This window comes from Lithobates pipiens, unplaced genomic scaffold (assembly GCF_037356315.1).
Source record: "Lithobates pipiens isolate NorthernLeopardFrog02 unplaced genomic scaffold, aLitPip1_a1.2 Scaffold_8, whole genome shotgun sequence".
In the NCBI taxonomy this organism is placed as follows: Eukaryota; Metazoa; Chordata; class Amphibia; order Anura; family Ranidae; genus Lithobates; species Lithobates pipiens.
In genome coordinates, this window is record NW_027507903.1 from 316,301,168 (window position 1) to 316,313,234 (window position 12,067).

The window sequence follows — 12,067 nt, forward strand, 5'->3', positions numbered from 1 at the left end:
TCTGAGCACTGACAGGCTAACCCCACCCCTTCAACCTCTGCAGCAATGCTGGCAGCACTCATACGTCTATTTCCCAAAGACAACCTCTGAATATGACGTTGAGCACGTGCACTCAACTTCTTTGGTAGACCATGGCAAGGCCTGTTCTGAGTGGAACCTGTCCTGTTAAACTGCTGTATGGTCTTGGCCACCGTGCTGGAGCTCAGTTTCAGGGTCTTGGCAATCTTCTTATAGCCTAGGCTGTCTTTATGTAGAGCAACAATTTTTTTTTTTGAAGATCCTCAGAGAGTTCTTTGTTATGAGGTGCCATGTTGAACTTCCAGTGACCAATATGAGAGTGTGAGAGTGATAACGCCAAATTTAATACACCTGCTCTTTATTCACACCTGTAACACTAACGAGTCACATGACACCGGGGAGGGAATTTGGCTAATTGAGCCCAATTTGGACATTTTCACTTGGGGTGTACTCACTTTTGTTGCCAGTGGTCTAGACATTAACCACTTCAGCCCCGGAAGATTTGGCTGCTGAATGACCGGGCCATTTTTTGCGATTTGGTACTGCGTCAATTTAACTGACAATTGCGCGGTCGTGCGACGCTGCACCCAAACAAAATGTACATCCTTTTTTTTCCCCACAAATAGAGCTTTCTTTTGTTGCTATTTGATCGCATTTGCAGTTTTTATTTTTTGCACTATAAACAAAAAAAGCGACAATTTTGAAAAAAATTCAATATTTTGTACTTTTTGCTATAATAAATATCCCCTTTTTGTTTTGTTTTTTTTAAAAAGCAATTTTTTTCTCAGTTTAGGCTGATATGTATTCTTCTACATATTTTTTTGTAAAAGTGTATATTAATTGGTTTGCGCAAAAGTTATAGCGTCTACAAAATAGGGAATAGATTTATTGCATTTTTATTATTATTTTTTTCTCTAGTAATGGTGGCGATCTGCAATTTTTTATCTGGACTGCACCATTATGGCGGACACTTTTGACACATTTTTGGGACCATTGGCATTTGTACAGCGATCAGTGCTATAAAAATGCACTGATTACTGTAAAAATGTCACTGCAGGGAAGGGGTTAACTGTGTTCCCTGTGTGTGTTTCTAACTGTAGGGGGAGGGGACTGACCTAGAGGAAATGACAGGTCGTGGTTCCTAGCTATTAGGAACTCACGATCTGTCAGTCCACACAGAACAGGGATTTGTGTGTTTACACACACATACATGTCCCTGTTCGGCCTCTCGTACCCGCGATTGCTCGTGGCCGGCGGTCATCGCGACCGCCAGCCATGAGCATCGGCACCCCCGCAGTGCAGCAGACGCGTGTTGTCACATGAAAAGATATAATAAAATATTTACAAAAATGTGAGGGGTATACTCACTTTTTGTGAGATACTATATATACTTTATTTTTGTTATTATTGCATGTACGTATGTATAGAGGACCAAAAGGATTGAATAATGGGACATGAAAGTGGGAGCCAGTGTCACCCCGGCACCTCCAACAAACCTGGGGAGGCCTGGGGATCGTATCTATGTAAGACCCCTGGGGTTCTGTACCAAAATAGTAAAATCTTATAGGTCATCTCCCTCTGTTTCACGTATCGAGAAGATTTAGAAGCAGCTTCCCATATTTTCTGCCATTGAGGGATAGGGATGGGTTGTTTGAGGATATGGGACCATTTCTGCATGTAGGAGTGACCTATGGCGGTGAGTGGAGGGGCCTCATGTAGATATTTGTAATTTCTTAAATAAGATGGGTTTGATATGGGCCCTGGGCACATAAGAGTTTGAATGGAGTAGGTCTATTTAAGGTGAGGATGGAGGATTTGGAGCCGAAATAATGTTTAATTTGGAGATAGGAATAGAATAAATGTTTAGGGACTTGGTGTTTCTGTTGAATTTCATCAAAGGGCAGAAGTGTGTGGGTGAGTGGGTGTACAATATTCCGTGAGCTGGAAGATTCCAGCCTGTGTCCATGGGAGCATTTGAGTATAGGACAAACTATCCGGTATGTCAGGATTAAACAACAAATTTAACAGGGGAGAGCATGGGGATGAGACGGAGAACTGATGAGAGCATTTCTTCCATATGGAAAGAGTGAAAAGCATCGGGTGTAAGCACAAGTTTCTAAGTTGGGTTATGGAGGTCTCTAGTTTCATCCAAATCATGGAGCAGGGGTGAACTGGGCTAGTAATGCTCATTTCAATTTCCGACCAGGTACTGGATGCCATTCTATGTGACCAAACTATGATTGATTTTAGATGGGTAGCAAAATAATATTTGAGGAGGTCTGGGGCTCCCAATCCACCTCTGGATCTAGGGGCGAGTACAACCGAGCTAGCTATTCGATGAGCTTTATAGTGCCAGATAAAGTTGAATGATCTCTGGGTAGCTTTAAGTTGTGACATTGGGACAGGAATCGGTAGGGTTTCAAATAGATAGAGGAGTCTCGGCAGAATAGACATCTTCAGGACATTGATGCAACCCAAGAGAGAGATGGGATATGTGTCCCATTGTCGCAAGAGTCGGTCAATGTCACGGAATAATGTAGGGAAGTTGGCCTGGTAAAGGTTTGAATATGAGGAGGTTAGGTTAATTCCTAAGTACTTGAGGGAGTTTGTGCACCAATGATAGGGGTAATTTTGTTATAGGGCAGTGAGATCTGAGGGTGAGAGGAGAACGGGCAGAGCTTCTGTTTTGCTACTGTTGACCTTGTACCCTGAGAGAAAGCTAAATTCCTTAAGCAGGGCGTGTAGGTTTGGGAGGGAAGTGTGGGGTCTGGTCAAGGTCAACAGTATGTTGTCTGTGAATAAGGACAGTTTGTATTTGTTTTGACTTAAAGAGACCCCCACGGATATCAGGGTGAATACGAATGGCTGCAGCCAGGGGTTCCAGACAGAGAATGAAAAGTAGGGGGGATAGCGGACATCTCTGCCTGGTACCATTACTCAAAGAGAAGGATGGTGATAAGTGGAGGATAGATGGACCTGGGAGGAGGGTCGGGAGTATAGAGCATGTAGCGGCTATGAAGGGGCCTTCGAAACCATAGTTGGAGAGTGTGGTAAACATAAAGGGCCAACTGAGCCTATCGAATGCTTTTTGTGCGTCTAGGCTCAGTATCAGAGCTGGTCATGTTGTTTTGTTTAATAAGTCAATGAGGACTATGGTGCGTCTTGTGTTATCGCCTGCGTGCCTGGCTGTCACAAAGCCTACCTGATCTATGTAGTAGTCTGGGTAGTGGGATAATCGGTTAGCTAGGATCTTTGATAATATTTTGTAGTCTGAATTGAGTAGTGCAATGGGCCTATAGTTGTCTGGACCTCTGGGATTTTTATTTTCTGCTAAACAAATAAAAAAAAAAAGACCAAAAATTCAGAAAAAAACGTTTTTTTTTTTTGTTTCGGTTACAAAACTTTGTTTATAGGTATGTTTTCTCCTTCACTGATGGACACTGATGGGGCTGCACTGACGGCACTGATGAGGTGGCACTGATGAGGTGGCATTGATAGGCACTGATCATGGGCACTGATAGGCAGCACTGATGGGTACACATAGGTGGCACTGAGAGGCAGCATGGATGGGCACTCATAGGCGGCACGGATCGGCACTCATAGGTGGCACTGATGTACTATAATGTATGGTACTGATGGATGCCATGAGTGGCCACTGATTGGCATCCATTGTAGGCACTGATTGCCATCCCTGGTGGTCTAGGGTGGCATAACTAGTGGTGACATCCCTGGTGGTCCAGTGTGGGCATCCTGTGGGGGGCTGTGCTCCAATTGGCTCTCTTCTACTCGTGTCTGACAGACACGAGTGAGAAAAAGCTGATCAATGGCTCTTCCTGTTTACACTGTGATCAGCCGTGATTGGACATGGCTGATCACATGGTAAAGAGTCTCCATCAGAGACTCTTTACCTAGCTCAGATTTACGGTGTGTCAGACTGACACACCACAACAATGATCGCCGCCATGTGCGCCCCTCGGGGTGTGCAGCGGCTTAATATCCTGGCGATGTCATATGATGCCCCGTACACACGATCTGACTTTCCGACAACAAAACCGTGGAATTTTGTCTGAAGGGTGTTGGCTCAAACTTGTCTTGCATACACACGTTCACACAAATGTTGGCCAACAACTACGAACGTAGTGACGTACTAGATGTACTACGTGGTTTTTCAGCTCTTTAGCACCACCCTTTGGGCTCCTGATAATTTCGTGCTAGTAGAAGTTTGGCGAGTGTTGATTCGCGTTTTTCATTTAGCGCTTTTCAGTTTGCGCTTTTCATTTTGTGCTTTTCAGTTTGTTTCTGAATGGCCGCTCGTCAACCAGTCATGTTGCGGAATGGGAGGAGATAACGTGTTATTTATTATTGGCCTTGGAGTTATTCCTTTGACATTATTTTTGTGGTTGAATAATGATTTGATTTGGTATTTTTTTGGATGCATAGAATGCACTTTTTGGTTAAGTTCTATTGGCAGATAGCATGTCTATTTTTTTTATTTTTTTTAATGCACAATAAAAAAAATTGTGGAGAATAATACTTGGCTATGTGATTTACTTCAAATGACAGTTTGGGAGTAGGCCTTTACATTTTAAAAAATACAATGTAAAATTGACAAGGGACACCAACATAGCTGTATCTTTGATCTTAAAAATGACAGGATAATGGTGTTGTAACTTGCACAAATAAAAAAAATAATAATATTATTCTTGATATCACTAGAAAAATTTGAAAATTAATTTGCAATAACTCCATCAGTTTCACCAGCAAAGCAGCTTCATTATTATCCCATTAAAGAAGAGAATATGCACTGCATTTGGAGATTTCATAATTTGCCGCATCACAAATGTTAATTCTCCATTACAAACGCTAGTTTACAAGACCGACCGCTTCTGCTACCGAGCATGCATGTTTGTACTTTGAAATTTTGTCTGATGGACTTGTGTACACATAATCAGAAAATCCGACAACACATATTTGTTGGTGGAAAATTTGAAGACATGCTAGCCAACATTTGTTGGGGGAAAGTCCAACAACAGTTGTCCGATGAAACATGGCCGGATTTTCCACCAACAGCCTGACATCCAACATTTCCTGTCGGGTGTATGGGGCTTAACTAGAGTTTTAGATTATTTTGCAGACCACTGTCCATTCAGGGATAGCATCATATGAAATTCTCCTTTAACCGGCTCTTACCTGCTATATAGTAATATAAGGGCTGCGCAGGACCGCTATTGTCACAAGAGTACCTTTCCTACAGCCGCCCATCAGCAGAGTACCCATCACACAGCCACCATCACCAGAGTACCCACCCCAGGGGTATAAGTGCCCAGTAGGCAAGTGGTTAAAACAACACTATACCCTATTTAAAAAGAAAAATATATGTGCAAGTATTTATTCATAACCACTTGAGCTCCAGAAGATTTTACCCCCTTCATGACCAGGCCATTTTTTGGTATTCAGCCCTGTGCTACCTTAACAGGTAATTGTGCAGTCATGCAAAACTGTACCCAAACACAATGTATACAATTGCTTTCCTTTGGTGGTATTTGATCATCACTGGGTTGTTTTTTAGCGATATAAACGAAAAAAGACCAAAAGTTTTGAAAAAAGGCTGTATTTTCTGCATGCCTAAAATTGTTCTCTTTGGTTTTCAAGCTACCCAGCAGTTGTTCCTGGGAATAAACATATGAGGACACACAGCACCTTTACACGGTATGAAGACATTTCTATTCACAAAAAAAAACAAGAGAAATGAATGCCTTTGCATTTTCAAACCAGCAGAGGATTGCGATTGGTGGAGATGTTTCTGTGTGTGCTGTTACTGTGATAACAGAAGTATTGCTGGCTGCAGGTATTGGGCAGCACGTGCTGTCAGGTGACAGCAGAGACTGGGAGTGGGGTGCCAGAGACTGGAAGCGGGGTGTCAGTTCTGGGAGCTAGGTGGCAGAGACTGGGAGGTACCCCATCCCACCCATATAGTCTACTGGAGGTACCCCATCCCACCCATGTAGTCTACTGGAGGTACCCCATCCCACCCATATGGTCTACTTGAATTACCCAATCCCACCTAGTCTACTGGAGGTACCCCATCCCACCCATATAGTCTACTGGAAGTACCCCATCCCCCTAATTTTTGCTGGAGGCACCCAATCCCATCCATGTAGTCTACTGGAGGTACCCCATCCCACCCATATAGTCTACTGGAAGTACCCCATCCCCCTAATTTTTGCTGGAGGCACCCAATCCCATCCATGTAGTCTACTGGAGGTACCCCATCCCACCCATATAGTCTACTGGAAGTACCCCATCCCCCTAATTTTTGCTGGAGGCACCCAATCCCATCCATGTAGTCTACTGGAGGTACACCATCCCACCCATATAGTCTACTGGAGGTACCCCATCCCCCTAATTTATGCTGGAGGCACCTAATCTCACCTATATAGTCTACTGGAGGTACCCCCCCCTAATATCTGCTGGAGGCACTCAATCCCACCTAGTCTACTGGAGGTACCCCATCCCACCCATATAGTCTACTTGAGGTTCCCCATCCCCTTAATTTCTGCTGGAGGCACCCCATCCCACCTATATAGTCTACTGGAGGTACCCCATCCCACCCATATAGTCTACTGGAGGTACCCCATCCCACCCATATAGTCTACTGGAGGTGCCTCATCCCCCTAATATTTGCTGGAGGTGCCCCATTCCACCCATATAATCTACTGGAGGTACCCCATCCCACCCATATAGTCTACAGGAGGTACCCCATCCCACCTATATAGTCTAATGGAGGTACCCCATAGCCCTAATATCTGCTGGAGGCACCCCATCCCAGTGCTGGAAAAAAGGGTGTCAGTGCTGATTGGAGGACGTCTATGAATCCTATCATCAGCCTTTCTAAAGAAATCTTCTCTCTGGAATCCCCCCCTCCATATGGGGATGAATGAGCTGTGATCCCTCCCACTAAGGGAATCCCCTTCTCATGTTAGACTGCTAATTACCCCCCCCCCCCCCCCTCAATAAGCAGCACTCCTCTCCCTAGCGCCTGTCATGGTGATCCCCCAGGGAGGACGAGGATGGATCATCCCCTGCTCCTGGGTGTCAGTCGGTCAGTGTATGGAGGAGTAAATGCGTCCGAAGTATGAGCCATCCCCGGGCTCTCTGCTGCCCCTCTCCTCCTGCTCGGGACTCGCCCCCCTCCCCTCCTTTTTCCACCCTTGACAGGTGAGCGCCTATTGGCTGGGCTCGGGTACCAGGCGAATGGGATTGGTGCAGTGGCGGGTCACATGGGTGGGGAGTCACGCGCTTTCCGGGAACCCGTCAGGAAGGAAATAAACAAAACAAAGCAGAAAGCATGGAGACTGTCCGGGGGGGTGATCAGTGGCGGCGGAGCGCCTGACCCCACACATCGAGCATCTTCTCCAAACTACCAGTGACAGGTGAGGGGGTACGGGAGGTGGGCGGTCAGCTGAAGTAAGACAGGGGCACGGGACAGGGCATGCCTGCCAGGACAGCCCGATCTATTCGGGAGGAGGGGGGGGGGGGGCAGAGGACTGCTCATCATATGGCATTTGTCACTGCCAGGATTGCCAGCACCGTGTGTGTGTGTGATGGGGGAGAAGGCTGCTGTCAGGTGTAGGGGGCGTGGTGCACCATTGACAGAAAGCTGCCAGTGACTGTGTATGTATGTATGTGGGTGGAATGGCCTCTGATCTGCACCCTCCATGCACTCACTCACACCACAATCATACCCACTCATACCATTCCAGGCTCAGCCATTGACACGAATAAATACGGCCGACCACATGGGACTCCTAATGGAAAGTAATACGATTGGTGTGTTTATTATAAAAGATGATCCATACAGACTGGTATTGTGCTACAAGGAGCCTGATCATTAATGATGAGCTGAGTATAGAAAGACTGGGGGGCCTCCTAGATGATCATAGAATTGGTGAGGTGTCACTATCTGAATATTGAAGGGATAGGGGAACATCAGCTGAATATAGAAAGGGATGAGGCACCTTCAGGTAAATCTAGAAGAGATGGAGGGCCCCCTGCTGAGTTTGGATGGGATGGGATGGGATAGACTGGTACTCCAGTAGACTATATGGGTGGGATAGGTTGTCTCCAGTGGACTATGAGGGAGGATAGGGGTACCTCCAGTAGACTATATCGGTGGGATGGGATGCCTCCAGCAGATATTAGGGGGATGGGGTACCTCCAGTAGACTATATCGGTGGGATGGGGTGCCTGCAGCAGATATTAGGGGGATGGGATACCTCCAGTAGACTATATAGATGGGATGGTGTGCCTCCAGCAGAAATTAGGGGGGTGCGGTACCTCTAGTAGACTATATGGGTGGGATGGTGTGCCTCCAGCAGATATTAGGGGGGTGGGGTACCACCAGTAGACTGTATGGGTGGGATGGGGTGCGCCCAGCAGATATTAGGGGGATGGGGTACCTCCAGTAGACTATTTGGGTGGGATGGGGTACTTCCAGTAGACTGTATGGGTGGGATGGGGTACCTCCAGTAGACTATATAGGTGGGATGGGGTGCCTCCAGCAGAACTTAGGGGGATGGGGTACCTCCAGTGGATTCTATGGGTGGGATGGGGTACCTCCAGTGGACTATATGGGTGGGATGGGGTACCTCCAGTGGACTATATGGGTGGGATGGGGTGTCTCCAGCAGATATTAGGGGGATGGGGTACCTCCAGTAGACTTTATGGGGGGGATGGGGTACCTCCAGTAGACTATATGGGTGGGATGGGGTACCTCCAGTAGACTATATGGGTGGCATGGGGTACCTCCAGTAGACTATATGGGTGGCATGGGGTACCTCCAGCAAATAATAGGAGGGTGGGGCCCCTTGTGTTTGGAAGGGGTGGCGAAGCTGTGACCTCTGTGATCTGGTCTGGGACTTTCCTGCTCGGTGGGCTGGGGCTGATGCAGACCAGTATATAGATCAGTATCAGTATATAGGGCAGTGTTTCTCAGGCTTGTGTAGAGCACTATGGCACTCCTTGTCTCGTGTAGTGGGCACTGGTAGGTGTGCCGAGGATACTCCTAGATGTGTCCGGGCCTGTTGTTTACATGCAGTGATGGCAGAGAAGGGGGTGTGTCGCTGAATAGAGGACTCTGCATGTCCAGGGGGTGTGAGCACATGAGGGGAGGGGCCTCGTGTTTTACATAATCATTCTAATGCCCCCACCGTCAGTCAGCTCCTGTGCTTCTTCTACAATACGGGGGGGGGGGGGGAGGGAGGAGGAAGAGGCAGCTGGGCCTCTGCTCTCCCGCCCGCCCCTCACATTGAATGAAGCTGGGGATTGTTTATGTGTTCAGTCACAGCAACTTTGCGGGGAGGAGGTAGGCGGGAGCTTGTCTCTAAGCGACAGCGCCCGCGACGAATGGGAACAGGAGTCTGCAGCCGTTGTATCCAATGAGCGGCGTCGTTGTGCTTCCGTCACGAGGTTAGGCTGGCTCGGAGCAGGAGCTGAAGCCATGTTGGCTGTATAGTGCAAGAGAGGGGTGTGAGCGGAGGGGCATGGCTGGCATTCCCTAGTTTTGTGCCTTCAATGTCTGCACTCTTTAATGTGAGCAGAGCTGCTCATTCCCCCAACTAAAGACAGTTCTATGCCTGTTACTGGTATGGATATGAATGGTCACCTCCTTCCTGGCTTCAGAGGATATGAAAACAACTAGTAAACGGTAACTAATGTGTATGATGTGTTTTCCCTCTGCCTGCTGAAAGTGGAACTCTAGAGACAGGTCATAGCCTGAGGGGGGGGGGGTTGGGATGATGAAGTGGGGAAGCATTAACCCCCATTGTCAGGTTTTTATTTCTATACCCTATATAGTTGTCATGGTGACCATTGCCTTCAGTCCAGGAGATGAGCAGCAATCACACAGGTGGGGAAATCTAGCTCTGGGGGACACCTGTCTAAAAAACGAACCATACAAGGCGCTCGTTTTGGCTAATTCCTGTGAATCGTCCAAAGTTCAAGCCCTAGGGGGCCACGCTGACCCCATCCGGATCAAAAAACATTTATTGACAAATCACCGCAGCCAGGCGCAAAGGAAGTCAGTGGAACAGTGACTGCAATCACACAGAAGCATTCACTGTTCCAGTCTTATGACAGCTGCTGGAATTTTTTAGTTTAGTCCAGCAAAATCTTTATGCTTAAGGCATAAAGATGTAAGCTTAAAGGGGAGTTCCTCCCTGTAAAAAAATAAATTAAAAATCAGCATCTACAAATACTGTAGCTGCTGACTTTTAATATATGGACGCTTGCCTGTCCAGGGATCCCACAATGTCAGCACGCCAAGCCGATCTGTCCATCGGCTCTGGGTGGAGCCGCTGGCATTTTCACTAAGGCTGGATTCACACCTAGCCCCCTTTTTTTTTTTTTTTTGTGCTTTTTGCAGATTTGCACAACAAAACTTGTTCCATAGGAAACAATGTTAAATGGACTATAGTGCAAATCTGCAAAATGCAAAAATCACTAAAAATGCATAGGTGTGAATCCAGCCTAAGGGAAGCAGGAAGTGAAACCTTGCGGCTTCAAAGCCTGTTTCCTACTGTGAGTCGCACTGCGCTTTCTGACTGGTCCCGCTGTCTTCTGGGACTTGTGTGTCTCCCAGAAGGCAGCTTAGGAAAGGAGGAAGGGCCGGAAATTTTGTAGATCGCCGCAACGATTGCAGTGATATTACCCGTAAGTGGGAGTGAGTACCTGGTTATGACAGGTATCCGCTGCCCCCCATAGGTACCAAATGTGGCAGTGAAGGTAGCAAACAAGCTGAGCTTCCCCTTTTGGGTGGCGCTTCTCTTTAAGGACTCATGCACAGTGAGCATTGAAAAAAACGCTGCTTCTAGGGCGTCTGGCTTTTTTTATTTATGTATTTATTTTTTATTTCCTCTAAACATCCCTCCATACACACATAGGCAGTTAGAGTAGGATTGCCGCTTCATTTTTTTAAACCCAAACACCTTTGAATTACACAGGTTCTGTGGCTAATTAAAGTGGTGTTGCCACCAAAAAAATAAAACTACTTAAAATTCGTAAAAAAAAAAAAAAAAAAAATAATTGGCAAAAAAAAAATTTTTTACTCACCTCTAAATACCGGTTGCTAGGGGGTCCCTCGTAGTCTGCCTTCTTCATTGCCCGGGCTGGTGACATCACTTCCCCTCGCGCCGCACATTCACCTGGGACCTGTCATGTGTCCCAGGTGACTGTACGGCGTATCACGGCGCCCTGCACCGCTCGCGCATGCGCAGTGGGTGCCCGGCTGTGAAGCCACAGCCGGGTGCCCACAGTATGCATGACGGCGCGGGGAGCGAGGGGGGGGGGCTTCGTTCCCCCGCATCGCTGGACCCTGGGGCAGGTAAGTGTCCGATTATTAAAAGCCAGCAGCTGCAGTATTTGTAGCTGCTGACTTTTAATTTTTTTTTTTTTAGGGGGTACCCCACTTTAAATGCAGATAAGGCACCATGTGAGTTTATCACCTTGATCAGCCACAGAACCTGTGTAATTAATATGTGTTCGGGTTTAAAGGGATGAGATGGCAACCCTAGTTTAGAGCTGTGTTTTCTCAACCTTTTTCAGTCAAGACAGTCTCAGGGCATCCCATTCTGCAACGTAAAAAACTATTTTACATAATGCAGCAACATCCGCACCTGTAGGATACCCAATGTTTAAAGGTGATGTTTTTTCAAAAGCAAATACACTTTTGCACACTGGTACGGGTACTGACTAAACATGTGCATTCATTTTCGTCCGAATGCATTTTCGTCCGAATTTCAGCTATTTTCGTTTTCGTTTTGACAAACGATAACGAAAGCACAAAATCCGAAAAACGAAAGATCCGACATAAATAAATGCTTTATTTTCGTTCGTTTTCATTTTTACAACAGTTCGATATAGAATAGGAGATTGGGTCCTGCCCCAGGGGACATGTATCAATGCAAAAAAAAGTTTTAAAAACGGCCGTTTTTTCGGGAGCAGTGATTTTAATAATGATTAAAGTGAAACAATAAAAGTGTAATATTCCTTT

At 46.5% G+C, this 12,067-nt stretch overlaps 1 protein-coding gene across 2 annotated transcripts in view; it reads left to right on the plus strand.

The window, feature by feature from the left end:
• Positions 1–7,322: 7,322 nt before the first annotated feature.
• Positions 7,323–12,067, plus strand: part of CREBRF (CREB3 regulatory factor) — a 77,777-nt gene continuing 73,032 nt past the window's right edge. Inside the window, exon 1 of one of the 2 annotated variants that reach the window (XM_077472815.1) lies at positions 7,323–7,451. The gene's annotated coding sequence lies outside the window, so the exon portion shown is untranslated. Of the gene's footprint in view, positions 7,452–9,529; positions 9,725–12,067 lie in introns of those variants that run through there. The other variant, XM_077472816.1, reaches the window with a different exon arrangement.